At 54.4% G+C, this 20,054-nt stretch overlaps 1 long non-coding RNA gene across 1 annotated transcript; it reads right to left on the reverse strand.

The window, feature by feature from the left end:
• Positions 1-465: 465 nt before the first annotated feature.
• On the reverse strand, positions 466-11,434 carry LOC144289496 (uncharacterized). Its single transcript, XR_013357366.1, has 4 exons — positions 11,109-11,434; positions 5,573-5,706; positions 5,421-5,490; positions 466-1,209 (listed from the first exon to the last, which is right to left on the reverse strand). It is a non-coding gene; the product is annotated as an uncharacterized LOC144289496 (long non-coding RNA).
• Between the last annotated feature and the right edge of the window lie 8,620 nt (positions 11,435-20,054).

Here is a 20,054-nt window from a genome sequence, read left to right on the forward strand (position 1 = left end):
CTTGTCTTTTGGGTGCTGAGTGCTAATTCTAGTCTGCTTTACAAATAGCCTCATTGTGATGGCTTCCTGCCACAGGTCAAGAGCTCCCAGGTTTGGATGGGTAACACCATCGAGAGCAAGAAGCCAGGTAGACTGGCACATCTCTCTGGCCACTCTCTGCCCCTCTTTGCCACCAACCAACAGTGACAACGCCGCTTTGCCCAGTTCGCTATGGATTTTTCATTGTGAATGTGGAGTTTCTCAGCCATGCGCAAAGGCATTTAGTCAGTCAGGAACCTCCTTCCCCCTCCATGTGTTAGATCCAGGGAAACTGAGGCCCGGGAGAGGTGCTTTGTGTGTGTGAGGCCCTGCCCGGCTGGGACAGGCAGCCGACACCCGCCTTCCCCGGGCGACCCCCATCAGGGGCCTTCAGCCCTGTCCCTTGGCCTAATCCCGTTTTCTGCCCTGCTGAACAGTGGAGAAGGCTTATTTCTCATCCCATTTTAATGCAAAGGAGGCTGCCAGGCCTGGCTTGTTCTGAGTGTGGTGACAGTGGCCGTGAATGGGGACCCCAGTAACGGGGACAAAAATGTGACAGGGCCCTCCATCATGGCATTGTCTGACAGTCAGGACATTCTGGTTGCTCCTGGAACCCTCTCTGGGAAGGGGCAGGGGCCCCCGCCTAGTATGCTAAGCAGGCAGAGGCCAGGCCCGCCTTGGGCCACCCGGCCTTGGCCTGGTCAGTAATTCCATTGTGTCAGGGGCTCGGACCTGAGCGATTCAAAGCATCCCCCCAGCTGCCTCCCTCCCTCAACCTCCCGCCCCGGAGGCCTGGATGTCTGGGGTATGGGTGGAGGGGCTCCCACACCCTGCCTTGGGGAGGCTGCTAGTCCCACTGCCCTGCTGCGTGACCCCAGGACAGGTGCTTCCCTCTCTGGGCCTCAGCGGGTAACAATAGCAGTGACCACAGCCACGACCATCGCACAACGGCAGATATTTCTGCGTGTTCACTGTGAGCACTTGACATGCATTCTCTCTACTAATTCTCACAGTAACCTTGGGGTGGAGCCACGAGCACCCTCAGTGTACAGCGAGGCACCCCGAGAGGGGTACCCAGGTCTGGAGCGGCGCAGCATGGTTCGGCAGGTGGGCCACAGGACCGCGGAATGCAAGCGCGACTTTACATCGCCTAGTAGAAACACAGCCACACGTGTGAGGATCTCAAGCATTCTGGTAGCCGTGTTAAAAAAAAAAAATGTAAAAAAGAAACAAGTGAAATGACTTTTAATAATATAATTGATATAACTCTACCCAAAATATTATCATTTCAGCATGAGATCTATATCTAAAATACAATAATCAGACATTTCCTATTATTTTCTTCAAACTAAACCTTTGGAATCGGGCGGATAGGGGACACTCACAGCACACCTCAATCCAGACTTGTCATATCTCTCTTTTTTTTTTAGATTTTAATTAATTAATTAATTTATTTATTCATGAGAGACACACACAGAGAGAGAGAGAGAGAGGCAGAGACACAGGCATAGGGAGAAGCAGGCTCCATGCAGGAAGCCCGATATAGGACTTGAACCCGGGTCTCCAGGGTCACACCCTGGGCTGAAGGCAGCGCTAAACCGCTGAGCCACCCGGGCTGCCCATATCTCAAGTGCTCAGCAGCAACCTATGGCTGGTGGCCGTCGTGCTGGACAGAGCAGCTCTTCAGGGGACCAGCGCACATGCTCAAGCTCAGCCTGGGCTGCTCACCTGCTCTGAGACCCAGCCAGGGTGCTTCACCTCTCTGGGGATCAGTCTCCTTCTCTAAAGCTCCCTTCACAGCCTTGGTGATGGAGAGGAACAGAGTGAGGCCCAGGTCTCCGTGCTCACGGCTACTCGGGTGTTGGCACTCTGGCACGGCCTCTTTGAGCCCCTGGATCCTTCGGCAGCTCCGCTGCAGGGCCTTTCTCCCCAAGCCTGGTGGGGCAGCGACCCCTCCTTTCAGGCCCAGCAGAGCCCTCCCAGCTTCTGGCCATCACCCCTCTGGAGTACTGGGATGCGGGCAGTGGGTATGGCAGGGGGCGGGTGATCTAAGTCGTTAAGGGGAGTCCCAAGACTGGTTTCCTTTACTAAACCTCCCTACGCTGAACCCATTTTGCAGAAGTGGAGACAAAGGCCCATTTACCCAAGGACACAGGGAAGCAGTGGCTGAGCTGCATGTTCACCTGCCTCCTGTAGAAGTTTAGCTAGGAGGGTCCTCCCTACTCCAATCTCTTCAGAGATCTATGGATTTTCTCTTCAGAGATCCCCTCCACTTATAAATGAAAATGCTACTCCCCGGCCAGCGCGCAGCCCACAGAGAGGCAGCTGGAAGAGCCTGTGGTCAGGAACTGGGTTTGCCCAAACTTAGTCCTGGCTGGCTCTGTGCGATGAGCCACTCGAGGTAAATATCACCCTGTCCCCGGGTTTGCTCGCCGGCAAGTCCAGGGTGTCTCTCTGCATCGAGTGCAGGAAGGTGGGCACGTGTGAGCAGTTCCAGGTCAGGGGTGGAAGGGCATCGATGCGGCTTCTTTCTCTCCCATCCACCATCCTCCCCAGACCCCATTGATCAGAGGAGGCTCCTGTCCTCAGAACCGCAGCCCCACCAGCTCTGCCAACCCCCGGCTCCTTTCCATTTGCAACTGGACAACTTCCAGGGCCGGAGTTGGGACAGGCAGTAATGGACCACAGAGTGAGTGATGGAGCCCTGGGAGCAGACTGGGAGGAAATGGGGGTTGGGGTGGCAGAGGACAAGGCCGTTGGGGCTCCATGCAGCTCAGGAGTGCTGTGCCTCCTGTCTTCCCCTCCTCCTGACCCTGTCTCCTCCTCCAGCCTCCCTCCAGCCTTCCCTGGTGGGCACAGCAGCCCCATCTTCTAGAACTGGAGACTGAGGCCCGGGGAAGAGAAGAGGCTTGCCTGAGGTGACACAGTAAGTGAACTCTAGAGTCCCAGGCCCTGCTTCTCCTGGTCCAGAGGTGCCTGGGGACTCTCCCAGCAGCCGGGAGTCCTCCCCATCTGCTCTGGTGCTTCGAGGTCCAGCCCTGAGGCTCCAAGTCTACTCTCTCTCTGGCCTTGGACTGGGCATCTGCCGGATGCAGGGTGCTGGTTGCTTCCCACCTTATGTGCTGTGTGACTTTGGCCAAACCACTTCTCATGGAGTCTCAATTGCCTCATCCACAAATGGGGGAGCAGGACCTTTGCACCTGCTCACAGAGCAGTTGGGAACAATGTGAGAATAATTATTAGGGCCTTGGCCCTTCAGGACGTGCCCGTCTGAGCCTTGACCCTGGGGCCTTCTGTATCCTGGAGTCCCGATTGAAACCAGGAGCCCCGATGAGCCCTAGGCTAGCCCAAAGTAGGATGAACCTGCATCCCCCCCAAACTCCAGAGCTTCCGGGGCCCAGATCGTGGAGTTGTCTCTGACCACAGAAACTTTGTGGGCTCTTCATGCCTGAAGGGAGGAAAAGCTGCCCCAGGAGAGAAGCCCCTGGTGAGGGCTGCACAGTTAGCCAGGGGTCCTACAGGAGGCCCTGCCAGGCACCCTCCACCTGAGCAGCCACCATCAGGGCTCCAGGAATTGCTCTGTTCCTTTTCATCAGCAGATTGTGAAGGGAGCCACGGGGTGGGGAGCTGACCCCAAGAGGGGCAGAAGGGCCTGCCCAGGCAGGGGGTGAGTGCATCCCCTGGTCCTGACGCTGATGGCCTCATACCTGCCCGCAGCACACAGGGAGCATGTGGGAGCCACATGCATCCTCATTTACTGAGTGCTTGCTGTGTACTGAGCACCAGGAGTTAGGGTAGGCCCAGCCGAGCAGTCCCAGTCCTGCTCCCAGGAACTCCCACCCACGGGGGACCACATCAACCAAGTAGGGACAAAGGAACAAAGGCCAGGGAAAACCTGCATTAGTGACAGAGGAATTGAAAATCATGCAGGGGTAGAAAGTCACTGAGTTTGGGCCGGGGTGGGGGGAACAGTGAGGAGCAGGGGACCCACCCAGAGGGACTTAAGGAGACCCCTCTAAGGAGACCAGAGCTGACTCACGATAGCATAGTTGGGAGACATGTGTCCCGGGCAGGGGAACAGCAAGTGCCAGGGTCCTGAAGCGGGAAGAAGCTTCTGGGGGCCTGGGAACAGAAAGGACCTGTGTGGTTGCAGTGCAGGGGTGAGAGGAAGGGCAGGTGTGGCTCTGAAGACTCCATGTGGCCCAGATGAGGAGTCGGGCTGGGAATGCCGGGCTGTTCTGAGCAAGGTAACGACATCTCTGATCGCTCGGTGGGAAGGGAAGCCAGGAGACTCGCCAGGAGGAGTCTCACCTGGACTCACCTGGACGAGAACTCATGGTGGCAGGTCCAGGGGGGCAGTGGAGGCGGGGGAGGACAGTAGATGGATGCCAGAGCTATTAAGGAGTGGGAGACAGTAAGTAGGCTCAAGGATCAGACATGGGAGGCGAAGAAGAAAGACAGGTGAGGAATGATGCTGAAGCTTATGGTCTGAGCAGGAGGATCTGAGGGGATAAGTAGGAGTTCCACACTGGCCTCATGGAATTGCCCGTGAGACCTTAGAATGGATAGGACACGGGTAGTGGGATGCCTGATTTCACTGGGGTGGATGTTTCATACCAATGGATGGTCATCTGGAGACAGACACAAAGAGAGTAAGGAGGGTGGGCCCCTGGCCAGGCCAATTTAAGCTTAGGTCCCATTAATCAAGGTCTATACCTAGAATGAGGGAGGTGACGTTTGTGCCTTATGCTCCTTGGACTCTCCCTGGATCCTGTGCCTGGGCCTGGTTGAGAGGAAGCAGCCAGGATTGGGAAGAGTCTGTAGCCACCATTTGGTAAGTGGGGCTGGGAAGATGCCGCACTCCATCTTGAGTCTCTGCTGGCAAAGGGAGGAGGTGGGGCTTACGGCTCCAGTGGCCAGAGCAGAGAGGAGGCTCCAGTGTGGTGTGAGGGAGAGTTTCCTCCCAGCCGGCTCCATAGGCATGGGGCAGGCTGAGCAACCACAGGGGAGCTCTGCACGCAGGGAGCTATGTCACTGGGGACGCAGCCCCGCCTGGTCTCCTTCTCCTGGGGGCCGGACTCTGGGATCCGCAGGGCCCCTCCTGCTCAGTGATGCAGCCTCCAAAGGGGAACAATGTTCCCAGGGAGCAGCAGGAACCACCACTGATTACAAATTGCTCTGTGATTTTTCTCTCGTTACCAGGGCGACAGCAGGCTGAGCATCTTAAGCAGCAGCAGGATGCAGCTCTTTTAAAGCTGCAGATGATCTCCATATAGGATTCACCTCCTCCACCTCCTCATCCTCCCCTTGCCCTTGCCCTCCCGTCTTCTTCACCCTGTTCCCTCCCTCCCTCTCACTCACCCTGTACTTGGCATTGGGGATCATTCCTGTTCCCTACTCACCTTCTAAGTACTTCTTTTTATAGCTCGTGTGCAGGCTGCTTGCTCACAACTTCTCTGGGCCTTGGCTCATCTGCAGAACAGGATGGACAGGTGCCTGGAAGACCCAACCCATCCCCACATACCCAATACTGGACCCAGCTCACCCAGCTCACCTTTCGGTGTCCAGTGCTGATACTCCCTCCGGTGGGAAGTCTCTTGATTTCTCCAGCCTGAAGCATGTTTGCATGTATTCCTCTGCCTGCACCGTCCAATACAGTCGCCACGGGCCACAAGTGACCACTGAGCCCTTGAAATGTGGCCAGTGCCACACGTTGAAACATTTGAGATGTATCAGGTTAAGTGACATTAAAATCACTTGCACTAGTTTATTTTTACTTTTTAAGAAAGATCTAAGTGACCTACGTGGCTCGCATTCTAGTTCTGCTGGAAACGACATTAAACGGACTTTCATGAATACGGAGTAGCAATGACAGTATCAGCTGCTGTAAGACAGAGCTCGGTGACTCAAGTCATCCTGACAAAACCCCGGACATTCTGTTAGTTTTCCTAGTTAGTATTCTTATTTCAAGGGGGAGAAACAAGAGGCTTGGAGAGGGAGCCCCTTGTCCAAGGGCACACAGCTTGGATGGTAGGGGCGGGTGGAGACCCCCAGTCCCCATGAGTGGCTCGAGGAAATCCAGCTGACAGACACAGAGGCCGAGGCTGGAGATTTCACAGCTGGGAGGGGCAGGTGGTGCAGCTTCTCAGGGCGGGCAATGGCCAGATGCTGTCCAGGGTGTGAGGTAATCTGGGGGGTTCATCACCAAGCTTTTAGCCCCTTCTCAGCACGTCACCCTGAAGCTCCGGCCTCACCACTGCATTTAGGTGGTTCTGACAATCAGGAGCCAGCTGCCATTCTGTCCACAGGCTACAGAGGCCACCTGCCCCCCCACACCCCGCCGCCCCGGGCCCCGTAGCAGCTCATGCAACAGCCTGGTCGGTGAGCATGCTTGGTCGGAAGTCTCTGAAGCCACACATCTGCAGGATAGGGAGGGAGCAGGAGGCCCACAGGACACCCCAGGGTGGGGCTGCCACCCAGACTCAGTCTCAGTGGCTCTAGAGATCTTGCTCTTAACCCTCCTGACTGCTGCCCAAGGCTGGCCGTTCTTCTCACCCTACCCCATACATTCCCTGCCCTTCTCTACCCTGCTCAGCACCCAGAGGCTGACCCCTGAGGACCCCACCATCCAGGATCTGATGCCTGCCTGCATCCAGACGGGCTTAGCCAATGGAAAGGCAGAGGAGGGGCGCAGGGGCACTCAGTCCCCACCTTTCTCTGTCCAGAGTCCCCCGTGGCTGCCTTCCTCCACCTAGAGTTGCAGCTCCGACATGAGGCCCCCTCCGGTGGCTCCAGGCCTCTCCAGGGACCACTCCCTGCCTTGCCCCCAGGTCCAGGGTGGTGATGGCACTCCCCTGTGCCCAGCTCTGGGCGCTGCTCTGACCCTGGGGGCTGTCAATAGTGCCTCCATCCGGAGCTCTTCGGGTACCCTGCTGAAGGGACATTGGTGTCCTGCCTGGACCTGCATGAGGCTCATCCACACCCCAGAGCTCAGCCAGCCACCTGGCTCTGACTTCTGGTGCAGTCCAGCCATAGCAGCCCCAGCTTGCTCTCCCTGGCCCTGCAGCCACCCCTTTACATCTGGTTTCCTGTGTGTTCTGCTTCCTCTTGCGGTCATCAGTTCCGGTGAGGCTTGGCCTCCTCACTGGGTCCTGGCCTCACTCAGGGCCTATAGCTCATTATCGCTCAGGGGCTCCTAGAGACACAGCTCTGCATCCAGTTCTTTCCCCATCTCCTCTATCCCAGGGCCTGGCGCACAGGTGACCCCAGCGCATTTTGTTCAATGACTGAGTAAATGAAGCAATACAGAATATCCACGAAGTCTGGAAACAAAGCCAGATATATGCATGTGTATGTGAGTATGTATGTGTGTGGACATAAGTGTATATATGTATAGACACACATATCCAGTGCATATACATATGTACATGCATACACACGTGTGCATATACACACAGACACATACACATACACACACATATTCATATGTATGTATGTGCATAGAATGTCGTCAAGGACATCTTTAATGTGCAAAACCATTTAAAAATGCCATGCAAAAAATAAATAAATAAATAAAAATAAAATAAAATAAAAATGCCACGTAAGTGTCAGACGCCCTGGGAACTCCGTGCCCTGAGGATGCCAACCTGGGGGATAGAACCCTTTCAGCAGCCTCCACAGCTTCTGTAGTTTACTCTGTCCAGCGAAGCATCTAGCACAGGGCCTCCAGCACACTCGGCGTGAAGGAGTGTTCAGTAAATGGATGAACAGGCACTCGCTTGATGGAGGCACGATGTCCCTGGGACTTTGTGTCATTTCTGTGGCCAGTGTCAGGCCTGAGCGCTGGGCCCGGTCCTCAGGCAGCATGGCGAGCTAGTGGGCGGATGGGAAGCATGGGTAGGTGTGTGCACTCTGCAGGAGCCCAGGTTCTGGGCTCACGGCTTTGTGGAGAAGGCAGGCTGGCTCCTCTCCGTAAGCCCCTCCAGATCCACTCAGCCCTGCTCGGTGCCCTGGGGGCTGACTTTGGGTCTGCGTCCGTGGCCTCCCAGCCCACTGGCTTCACCCGGCCTGAAAGGGGATCAGAGGGTGAGTGGGGCTCCCTGGCCCCTCCTGCTGGGGGAGCTGTGACTGCATCCCCCCATGCCTATGGCTCCTTGGGGCAGCCACCTCCCCAGCGGCCGCTGCCTGCACAGGTTCCAGGGAGGGCTGCTCTGTGCCCCAGGCCTCAGGAGGGAGCAGCTGGGCACTGCTGGCAGTGCCCATGTACGTCGCTGTCCCTTGCTGGTTTCTCTGACCCTGCTCACGTCTCTGTAACCAGCCCTTCATCAACTACCCATTCGGCTGTGCATGCTGTCTGTTCCTTGCTATGACCCTGCCTCCTTCTCCAGGCAGGCCACTTGCCAGAATTGAGTCTTGGCTTCTGTAAAATGGGAGCAGCCACCATAATAGGGGGGCTGAACAGGTTAAATGAGAGAATTAACCTGGAGCATGCCAGCTTATCGCCGGGGCACAGGACATGGCTGTTATTTAACCATGCTACAGGGTGGGGAAGTGGGGCGTAGGAGTGGGAGCGGGCTAGGATGGTGGTTAGTATCACAGAGCCTGCAGTCAGATGGTCTGGGTTCAAATCCCGGCGCTACCCACACAGCTGTGTGACCTTGGGCAAATCATTCGGCCTCTCTGTGCCTTCTCTGTAAAATGACTGGCAGCGTAAAACTGGTCAGCGTAAAATGAGCGGTAGTTCCGATAACATCTACCACACAAGGGCTAAACACATCAACAGCACGAACTACCCTAACGGCAGGGCTGTGACTGCCACTACCGAGCGGCCACAGAGCCCCCGCATGGGCTGGCCAGAAGTCACGCGGCGGCGGCAGGCCTCGGCGGGCACCTGCTAGCGTTTACGCCAGGGTGCTTGGCACACACGCTGTTTGACTGTCCCACATTCTCCTGACCTCTTCCTTGTTGGCCGTCGGAGCGATGTGGCCAAGCATCCCGGGCTCGATCGGGGGATCGGGGTGGTGGGCGGGGGCCGGGGTGCTCCTCTCACCGCCGCGGCCGCTCCACCCGTCTGCCATCCACCTGTGGGGACGCGCGCCCCTCGCCCCCTCCGCTGTCCTGGCCGTGTAACCGGAGCCGCAGCCCGGGGACTGGTCGCCGCGGCCAGATCGCACAGGTATCGGCTGACGGCCGTGGCCCGTTTTACCTCCACTCCGGCGCCGTAACAACGGCCGACAGTCCTCACAGGGGCCCGGGCCCCCCAGGGAGAGGCCCCGCCGTGCTATCGGCCTCGCGATCTCACCCCTTCAAAGGCCTGCCCTCCCCGCCGACCTGTCGCACAAACGGGGCCTTCACTCGCTGCCAGCGACCGTCTGCCGCCCTGGGAGCGCCGGAACCCCCGTGCCAGCCGGGCCGCGGCTCGCCCTCTCCCTCCCCGTGAGCCTGCCTCCCCACACACCTGACCATTCTTCTCCCCTCGGCCTGGATTACACCCCGTGAAAGCCCTTTGTTCTGCTGCCCTGGTCGAAACTGGGTCTGGCACGGCGAGGGGCCGCCCTGCCTCTGCCAAAGCAGCGCCGGGCCGCGGGCAGCCCCCGGGCCCCTGCCCAGCTGGCTCTCGGGGAGCTGCAGGCTCGGGAAGCAGGTTGGGATGGTCGGGGGGTGAGGGGGCTGCTTTGGCCTCAGTAGCCTCGGTTTTGTCTCTTTCTTGCCTCGAGATGCCAGGCTCTTTTGCTCTCCTGGTTTCTCTGCGCCAGCGCCAGCGGAGGCCCGGTCTGGTGCTCTAGCTCCGCCCTGCTTCCCTGGATGAGCCACTGGCCCGCCCTGAGCCCTCTCTTCCTCATTTCCAAGGTTGGAATAATGAGACCCGCCTCCCTGTGTTGTTGCGGGGACCAGAGGTTCACAGCACAACGGTGCCTTCAGGAATGCTGGACCTGGTGGTGGCGGATCTGTGCGAACTGCCACAAGGCCGAGGGGACACGGACAAGGACCAGGCTCAGCGGCCGGCATTGGGTCAGAGACCTTTACAAGGGAACCCATGCAGAGCAGTGAACAGGGGAGGCTAGAGACGCCCAGTTTCAGGCCGGGTTTTGGGGTCCTTGAGAGAGAATTCAGCCTAAGTGAAGTCACACTAGCCAGATTTGAAGGACTTAGTAGCCACGTGTGGCCAATGGTTCCCATACTGGGCAGTATGACTTTAGAACATTTCTAACATTTCTAGCACTGCCGAATTTTCTTTGGATGGTGTTCCTGTAGAGCCTGATGAGTGACTTAACTCAGCGCATGCTAGTCGAGGCCCTATAGTATGCTGGGCCCCACCTGGACCTTCTAGAACCTACCAGTCACATAAGCCTTCTGAGCTTCCGTTGCTTGCTCTTCCCACACACATTTATTGGGCATGGGCCACATGCTGGCACTAGAGGGTGGGGCATCCAAGCTCTGCCCTTGGCCAGCTTGCAGCGGGCAGTGGAGTGAGAGCTTGGATGCACAGCACAGTAACCCAAACCTGGGCGTGATAAGTCCCCCGAGAGCAGTGCTGAGGGCCCCGGTGATGAAGTTGCACCCGCTAGAGCAAAGGATGCTTCTGTGCTTCCATCTGGAAACATGCCAGATGGTCTGAGAATGAGCTCCTAGGTCTTCATATTCTGAGTTAAGCATCCGTGACTCCCACTGCCAAGGTTTTGAGTGGGCCTAGGATGTGCTTCCATACATCCAGGGATGGAGAGCTCCTTATCTCCACTTCAGCAAGATTTAGCCTAACCTAGTTGTGGTAGGCAGGATAATGGCCCCCCAAATATGGTCATGTCCTAAACCCTGGAACCTGTCAATATGTAACCTTATATGGCAAAAAGGACTTTGAACGTGTGAATAAATGAAGGATCTTGAAATGGAGAGATTATCCTGGATTATGCAGAAGGACCTAATGTAATCCTAGGTCTTATATGAGGAAGCGGGTAGGGTGTGTGTGTGTATGTGTGATGACAGAAGCAGAGATTGGTGTCATGTGATGTGCTCTGAAGACAGAGGAAGGGACCCTGAGCCAAGAAATACGAGTGGCACCAGAAACCGAGAAGTCAAGGAAAGAGGCTCACCTCTTAGAGGTTCCAGAAAGATCCATCCCTGCCAACACCTCAATGTTAGCCCCGTGAAACTGATTTCAGACTTCTGAATCCCAGAATGGTAAGGGGATAAATCTGCATTGGTTTTAAGCCACCAAGTTTGTGGTGATTTGTTCCAGCAGCCACAGGAAACCAATACACTGGCATAGTGGTTAACATCATGGGTTTTAGCACTGGACTGAAATAGGTTTATATCCCAGCTACTACCTTCTCTAAATGAATAATCTTGGAGAAGTGGCTCCATTTCACAATGCCTCAGTTTACCTTAGCTAAAAAATGGGGCTCATAATGATACCCAGCCCATAAGATCATTAAGGGATTTGAGGGAAAACATGAAAGCAGATTATTCAGAAAGCGCTCCCTGTTGGCATCATTACCACGACCTCACAAAAGGCAGTATGGGGTTTACCAGGAATGTAGTAACCAGCGGCAGACCATCTGGACTAAAATTACTCATTCCTGCCTCAGCTCCTGTTGAAAATTACAAATTTCCTGTGAAATTACAGTAATAGTGGGAGCATGATGAGGATTACATGAAATACTCTGCATACAGCCCTGAGAATAGAGCTGGCTCCCGGTAAGCATTTAATCAACACTATTATTATTGATGTTATTGTATTTGCAGCATTAGTGCTCCATCCTGGGGACCTCCCCCCGCCCAGGTGCGACCCCTCAACAGCCAGGCCCGTCGGCCAGGGCTGAGGATGCGGTCAGGTGGGCTGCGTGGCAGTGCCCTACCGAGGGGCCAGGAGGAATGTGCCTGTGACTGCCCTGGCCAGGCCGGGCTCTCTGTTGCTCCACTTTCTTTGCCCCCTGCGCCCCTCAAGCTGTCCAAACACTGGCCAGGCGCCCGAGGAGGACTCCCAAGGAACAGCTCTGGGAAAGGTTGGCCGTCCACAGCATGCGGCTGGAGGAAATGGCCCTTGTTTGCTTTCCTGCAGCCCTAGGAGCTTCCTTCCCTCTGCGTGTTTGCTTTGCTTTCCAGCAGCTGCCTGCTGTGGAGGGCTGGCTGCCCAGTGGACCCAGGTCCTGGAGCCCCAGACACTTCCAGACCCAGAGAGGCAGCTTAGAACAATAGCTCAATTCCCTGGCCTCAACTCCCAGAATCAACTCTCGGACTGCCTGCCCTTGGAATGAAAGAAAGAGCAACCAAACCCAGCATTTGCTGAGCACCCACTGTGTGCAGGCTCCCTTCGCAGCCTGAGCATCCACCTGGTTCAGCTCCTTGAACCCTCACTGAGACACTATGAGCCACTACTTTGCCATCTCCATCTGCCAGCCGGGACTGAGGCCTGGAACCGGCAGGCAGTGCACCCAAGTTCTCAACAATCCTAAGAGTTGCACTGGGTCTCCAGGAGCCCCATTCCAAAACCACCTGCCCTGTGCACCCCTTGGAGCTTTAACACAGAATCAGAGGCTCAGAATCACCAAATCAGAACATTTCAAAACAGAGTTGTAGAATGCAGGAACCAGACAATAGAAATTCTCATCACTATTATAGGATCTTGTAAAAAAAAAAAAAACAGAGATCCTTATTCTCAGGCTCATTACATCTCGTTGCCAGGAGACCCTAAATATTCTATGCCCCTCCTTTGGCTTAGTCCCTCCTAAGATTTGCATTTTCTTGCACACCCCCAGTATGGGGCTCTCCTTCCTCACCTAGCCCGCCCAACCTCCCAGCAGCTTCCATCCCCCCTCCGCTCCCTCCTCCTTGCCTGCATCAATTAGCACCCCTGCCTCTGAACATCTGGTGACAAACAGTGGCACAGATTATAAGGCCGCGTGTTTTTTGTGCGAATTTCACAGAGCCGTCCCAGGGGGAGGACAGGGAGTTGCATCCTCCAGCTGGGTGTTGGTGAGAGGCTGCTCTAGCTCCCCCAGCAGGGAACTTCTGATTGTGGTCATGAAGGAACCTCATGAGATTCCTAGCCAAGATCAGCCCCAGAACATTTGTATGGAAATAAAACATGCTAGTGGGAACAAGTAAAGGTTGTCCAGGACAATCCAGAACTTGACGGAGAAGCCCCCTCTGCAGCACCCTGGTGGGTGCTTGTCTAAAGCCCCTGGAATTCTTCCAGCAAAAGAAAGCTCACTACCTCACAGGCTTTCCACGGTTTATCCAGGGTCATCCTGTGGGATGATTAAACCCCTTCTTGGGGGAATCCCTCAAAATGTAAAAGCCACCACTGTGTGGCCAAGAACCCCCACTTCTAGGAGACAGGAAGACTTTGCAGCAAGACTCACAGCAGAACTAAGAGATGGATGTTCAAGTACCTCTGCTACCATGTTGTTAGTGATGGTGGAAAAACCAATGGAGGCCTTGCCCAGGTGCACCTACAGGAGGATGAGGAAATAAATTTGGGTACTTCTGTGCTATGAAATCCTCCATGACTGTTGAAAAGGATGAAGCAGGTCTACTTATGTGTGATGTGGAGTTGAGAGAATACCTTGGGGCAGAGGCACATGGCAGGGACATACACGTATGTGTTCGTATTCATACATACCAACTGCGGTCCTAGTGGCTCCCTCTGGGGAGCAGGATTGGGGGATATTTTTTCATCTTTTGCTATCGATACTTCTGTATATTTTTAAACCAGGGAGCAAACATTACTTTTGTTAATAAAAAATATAAAGGAAGATGTCCTTCCTTATGCTGAGGCAGTGTGCCTAGAGAGAGCCTCAAGTAGGAAAGGTGGACTCACTCCCATCTATCAGCTCATTTGCTGAGACTTTGGCTGGGCACCTGCCTCTAGCTACAGATGGACATGGCTCCTATCCTACTGTTTTAGAGGGTAATTCTAGTTGCTCTACTAGAAAACCTGGGCATCTTGGTGGCTTAATGCAATCGAGGTGACCCCTTGAGTTTCAGCAGTCTGCAGTGGGTGTGTGGCAGGAGGCAGGCCCAGGCTCCTGCCACCTTGTAGCTCCTCTGTCAAGAACCCACCGACTGCTGGATATGATGCATATCCACTGTTGCTCCTGGTTCACTGGGGGTGGAGCGGGAAGCAGTCCTGCAGAACCGGCCCCTAGACATAGGACTAGGACCCCCAGGAAGTGGCTCTGCTCTGAGGCAGTGAGCACAAATGTTCTGGACCTTTTTGCCTCCACTACCAACAACTTCTCTTGTGCAGATTAAGTGAGTAGTGGGACTCAGGAGAAAAATTAAGTGGGCTCACCTGAATATCCAGATAGATCTGAGTTAAAGCTGCCCTAGGAGCTAAGTCTGAGCAGTGCCAAGGAAGTCACACCGGCTCTGTTTTGAGGCTCCTGCCGGGGACTGCTCTGTGCTTACTATGGACTTGGCATGCATCAGCTTCCTCACCTCTAAATACCACTAAACAAAAACATGCATGGCATAGTGACTGGCATGGGTAAGTGCCGAGAAGAAAAATAATTACAGGGCAGTAGGTAATGATGCTCTGGTATTTTAGGCAGGGCCATCAGGAGTAGCCTCTTTGAGGAAGTGACTTCTGAACAAGGCCCTGCCTGCATCCTCAAGGTTGGTGATGAGCATGGCACTTCAGACCTAGCCAGGAAGCTTATGCCAGTGAGCAAGTTGATGTCCTTGCTTGCCACATCATGTGGACTCCTGGGCTGGCCATGGTGTTTGAATCTTATTAAGTTGTGCTGGGAAACCAATGCATGAATGAATGAAATGAGAAAGTAACAGGGGTAAGAAGGCAGCACAGAGAGGCCAAGTGCAGGGAAGTACAGGCATCCCGGGAGACCTGTGGATGTATAGCCAGCGCAGACTTGGACAGAACAAGATGCCTGTGGAGCAGGAGAGATTGGCCAGGTAGCAAGCACAGAAAAGTTTTCCCAGATAATGGGCCAAAGATGTAACCTGGCCACTTACAGGAGAGAAGACAGAAAAGGCCAAGAAGCCCATGAAGAGATGAGCAAACTCATTAGCAGTGACCAGAGAAGCACAAGGTATCACTTGACGACAATTAGACTGGCAAGAATTAAAAAGCCGAGTGCTATTGCATTTGAACCAATAAATGTGAATCCTTCTGGAAAAAAAAAAAAACAAAAAACTGGGCGCTGCCAAGTGCTGGTGCGGGCACAGAGAGGATCCCTAGTGCCCTGTGTGGGAACAGTAACTGGTGGAGCCAATCAAGGGAGCCGCGTCCTGGGGCTCATGCAAATGAAGTCGCACCTACCCTAGCCAAGACACAGCAATTCCGCTCCTGGATACTTACCTGAGACACTCTCACACAGGTCCCTTAGGCGACATTTGATGTGTAAGGAGGCTCGCTGCAGTGCTATTTGGGGCAGTGGGCACTGCAGGCATGGATTCCCACCACTCAAGAGTAGATGGCCATATTCTGAGCACCTAGCATTTGCTAGACATGGTGCAGTGCTCTTGACCTCATTATTTCATTGCACAGAGTCCCTCATCAGTGTTTACTGCTGAGGAGGCTGAGGCTCAGCAAGTGGAAGCCCTGGCCAAAGTCACAGAGTCAGGAGCTAAGGTCTGTGTGGCTTTGCCTCCCCCAAGTCAGCTGTCCTGAGTGATTTCACTCAGCTCCCAGTGAAAGAGGTGGCTCCTGCAGAGATGGTGGCTGGGAGGCTGGGCAGGACCTGGTTTTGCAGGACACACCTGGCTGCAGTCAGAAGCCCACTATGAGCCTTGGCTCTGCTGCTTAGCAGCCCCATGACTTCAGACAAGTCGTCCCTTTGCTTGGTACCTCAGGCTTCACACTTGTGAAAGGGGCACAATGAAACTCACATCAGAGACCTCAGGGAGGCTTCTCAGGTCAAGCTCTGGGCATAATAAATGTTTGCTTCCCTTCTCCCTATTGCCCCGAGGCATAGGGGAAGTCTCTCATCTCTGTGCCAATTTTAAATAAGGAAAGCTTCTCAGAGCAGGCGTATCTACTCAGGGAAACTGGCTTTGCAGATGTTAGATCCAGGCAAACTGAATGACCTCTCATTCCAGCTGTGTGGCTTTTGAGGGGTGTCCATTCCTCTCCCATTGTTGAACCAGCTGGTCCAGGTGAGCAGACACTCTGACCAAAGCACTGCTACTTGGTCAGGGCCAGGAGCTCTGGGGGCTCTTAGTGAAAGAGCCTGGTGTGGGGGAGAGGGAGAGCCCCCAAGGAATGGATGAATCTACACACTGACATGGGGTCATGTCGGAGGGGAGCTTCACAGGCTGGAGGCGGTGTGCTGGTCCCTGCTGGACCCCCACCCTTTCTCTGACCAGTAGACCCTCTTTCATGAAACTGCCTTGGCAAACATACTGGGGAGTCCAGCCTCCCCTACCGTTAGCCTCGACCCACATATACCAGAGAGGCCAGACGTGCAGCTGCAACCCTCCTCATGGAGCAAACTGGCATCCAGGGTGGCAGTAGCTAATATCTGAACACTGACAGGGGAAAGAACCAGAACCATCTGAGGCTTCATGTCCTTCATGTCCCAGGCGCCACCCCCCTCAGCAACCTGGGCGCACCATCTCACCTCTTTGTACCTCTAGTGTCTCCATGGGGACAACTGCCTTCTCACTGGCTTGTTGTGCCTTTACCATGGGGCAACCGAGGGGCATTAGGCACACAACCCCGATAAGCCACAGTCATTGTTATCCTGGCAAGTCCTACCCCTCCCAGAGCAAAAGGGCCTGAGCCCTCGGGGTAACCCTCGGGTAACAAAATCCCATTTGTCAGGACCCTCAGTCAGGAGATGGTAAGTTATGCTGCTGTAACAAAAGCCCCAAATCCCACTGGCTTAATACAACAAAAGTTTATTTCTCACTCATGCAAAATGTCCCAATTGGGTCAGCTGTGGCTTTGTTCTGCGGCATAACAGAGCAGCAACCACTGTGGGGGACACTGGCCATCACTCTGGCAGAGGGGAGAAAGGAGCTGGGAGGTGCCACTGGCTCTTAAAGTGTCCACCTGGAAGTGAGACCCATCACTGCCCTTTCTGTTCAAATTGGCCAACATAAGTCATAGGCTGACCCTAAGGGGTGGGCACCACACCCACGTGCCTGGAGGATGGAGAGACAGAATCTTTGCGAGCAGGTGCCAATGACTGCCCTGCCATCTTTCCTTCTTCATTACTATGATTGTTGCTGTTATTCTTTTAAATATGGGGCTTGGAAGGATCCAGAAGCCAGTCCCAGACCACAGAGCAGTCACTGGCACAACAAAAGCCATCCCCTTATTCAACAAGCATTTATCAAGCAGCTACTATGTTCCAGATACCACCTTAGGTACTGGGGAAATAAGGCAAAATAAGAATGTCAAAATGCTCTGTGTTTAAAGCTTTTTCTTTTCCTGGTGGTAGCAGGAGCCCGACAATAAACAGTCAACATAATAAATAAGTGAATGAGGGCATGAGTGAAAAGGTAGAAACAAGAGCAAGGGTAAGAAGTAAGAAGGCTGGAGTACTGGGAGGAAGAAGGCCCTTTCACTCTTAAATTATGTTGTCAGGCCTTCTCGAGCGAGGACTTGTAGGAGGTGCAGGGGTGAGCCGTGGGGATGTTTGGGAAAGAGCATTCCAGACAGAAGCAGCAGCATGCACAAAGGCTTGTTTTGTTATTCAATCAACAAACATTTATTTATTGGGGCCTACTCAGGCTGGGCAGGTGCTGCTGAATTCTTGGCATACAGAGCAGAATGAAATAATCCCTAACTGTGAAGGCTTCAGAACCCAACAGGGGAGAAAGGAAAGGCCTGATCATTAAGGAATTAACCATCCATCCATCCATCCATCCATCCATCCATCCATCCATCCACTAAGCATTTATTTAGTGCCCACAGAGTGCCTGCCCTGCCGGAGCCTCGGTGCAGGATCAGACAGTCTCTGTCCTTGAGTTTCTCCCCGTCTGGTGAGGGAGGCAGGTGCAAACAGGCAACTACTCTCTAGTGTGTAAGAGAGAAGCACGGTGGCCAGAGGAGCCCAGGAGGGGCCCGTAGTCCAGACAGCCGGGAGGCCAGACCACAGTGGTGAGACCTGAGAAGGGAGCAACCGTTGGGGTCATCTTTGATTATAGGGCAGACGTTGAGTTTTACCTTCTTGGGTGCTGGATACTTTTTGTGTTCCTGTCAATCTTCTCAAGCTTTATTCAGAGATGCAGTCATGTCACTTGTAAAGAGTTTGCTTCCTTTGAGGTCTTGCTTTTATGATCTAGTAGGTGAGTGTGGAGCTGTGATTGGTGTACAGCTGATGATTCCCTACTGCTGAGGCAAGGCCTTCTGGAACGCCCCACCCGCCACCCTGTTAGTGGGAGGAGGTCCTATTCCCAGTCTTGTGTGACACCAGGTGACCTTACCTTGAACCCTTCCAGATGGGTCCTCCCCTGGCCTCAAGTAGTGTCCTTGTGTGCAGGAACAGATTGCTCTGCGGGGTCCTCAGGCCCCTCCGCAGATCTGGGCAACTGTCTCCCCTGTTGCTCTGCGCGGTCAGCCACGGCTGCCTCCGTCTCCGTGGACTCCAGCAAATTCTAAGCACTGCAGCTCCCCTCCCGAGGCTCCAGCCTGGAAACCCTCAAGGCAGCAAGCTGAGCAACCACAGAGCGTACTTCATTTGTTCCCTGTTTTGTAGGGATCGTTGTCCTCTGTGGCCTGAAATCCAGGGCCTTGACAACGACTGTTTCATGTATTCTGTCTGTCTGGTTGGTTTTGGGCAGGAGGATAAATGGGTCGCCGCAACTCCATCCTGGCCAGAAGAGGACAGCCCCAATAATTCCGTACCCTCCTCACCTGAATTAGATTCTTCTCTCCCTGTTCTCCTCCCCTCCTGCCAGCTCAGACCCTTCACCGTGCCCCCAAGGGAGGCCACATGGAGGTCAGAGAGCCTCGGACCTGGAGGGGACCCAGAACCCCCACAGAAGGAGGAGAGGTTTATGTTGCAGTGCTGTCCAGGGGCCCGGCAGCATGTACTCAGAAGATATCTGGGAGCCCACAGGAAGCTAGCTGGGATGTCTAGGGAAGGATTGTCATCCTCCACACCTTCCACAGATGACAAAACGGAGGCCCAGAGAGGTGAAGCCCCTCCCAAGGTCACACACACAAGAGGTCAGAGCAGGATTTGAATCCAGGCCCAGCAGACCGTGATATTAACAGCTAACATTTGTTGGGTACTTTTTCTGTGCAGGGCACTGTTCTAAACACTTTCCATGGCTCTGCTGTGTAATCCCTGGCACAGCCCCATCAGGCAGGAATGCCTGGCTCAGTTTCCAACAGGCTGTCGAGGGTTTCAGAGTAGTGGGCTCTGGAACGGAGGTTTGCATCCCACTTCTAGCTTTTGAAGCATGTGTGATCTTGAACCTGTTACTTAAACTCCTTGCCTCAGTGTCCTTACCTAGAACCAGATGTTATAGGTCAAATTGTGTCTCCCCCCACCCAAATTCAGGTGTTGGAGTCCTAATACCCAGGGCCTCAGAACATGACCTTATTTGGAGATAGGTTCTTTAAAGGGGTGATCAAATGGAAAGGAGGCCATGTGGATGGCCCTAATCCAGTACGACTGGTGTTCTTACAAAAGGGGACACTTGGACCCAGAGAACATAGAGGGAAGTCAATGTGGAGAGGCTCAGGGAGAAAGCAGCCATCTATGAGGCGCAGAGAGAGGCTGGGAACAGACTCTGCCCCGCAGCCCTGAGTAGGAACCAGCCCAGCCCATGCTTTGTGGACTTCCAGCCTCCACAACTGTTAGGAAGTCGGCTTCTCTTGTTCAAGCGCCTTGAGCCTGGGAGGCTGTGTTCCGGCAGCCCTAGCCAACTCATACCAAGGCCAATAGCCGCCTATTCATATCGTGGGGATTACACGAGAGAGTGTGTGTAAGGCGTTTGGGAAAGGGCCTGCCACACACTGACACTCAGTAACTGGTGAGGAAGCTGAGGCCCTGAGGGGCTGAGCACCTTGCCCAGGATCACACAGTTCACGGTGTCTGAACCCCAGCCCTACGCTTTTG

This window comes from Canis aureus, chromosome 19, assembly GCF_053574225.1.
Source record: "Canis aureus isolate CA01 chromosome 19, VMU_Caureus_v.1.0, whole genome shotgun sequence".
NCBI classification, from domain to species: Eukaryota; Metazoa; Chordata; class Mammalia; order Carnivora; family Canidae; genus Canis; species Canis aureus.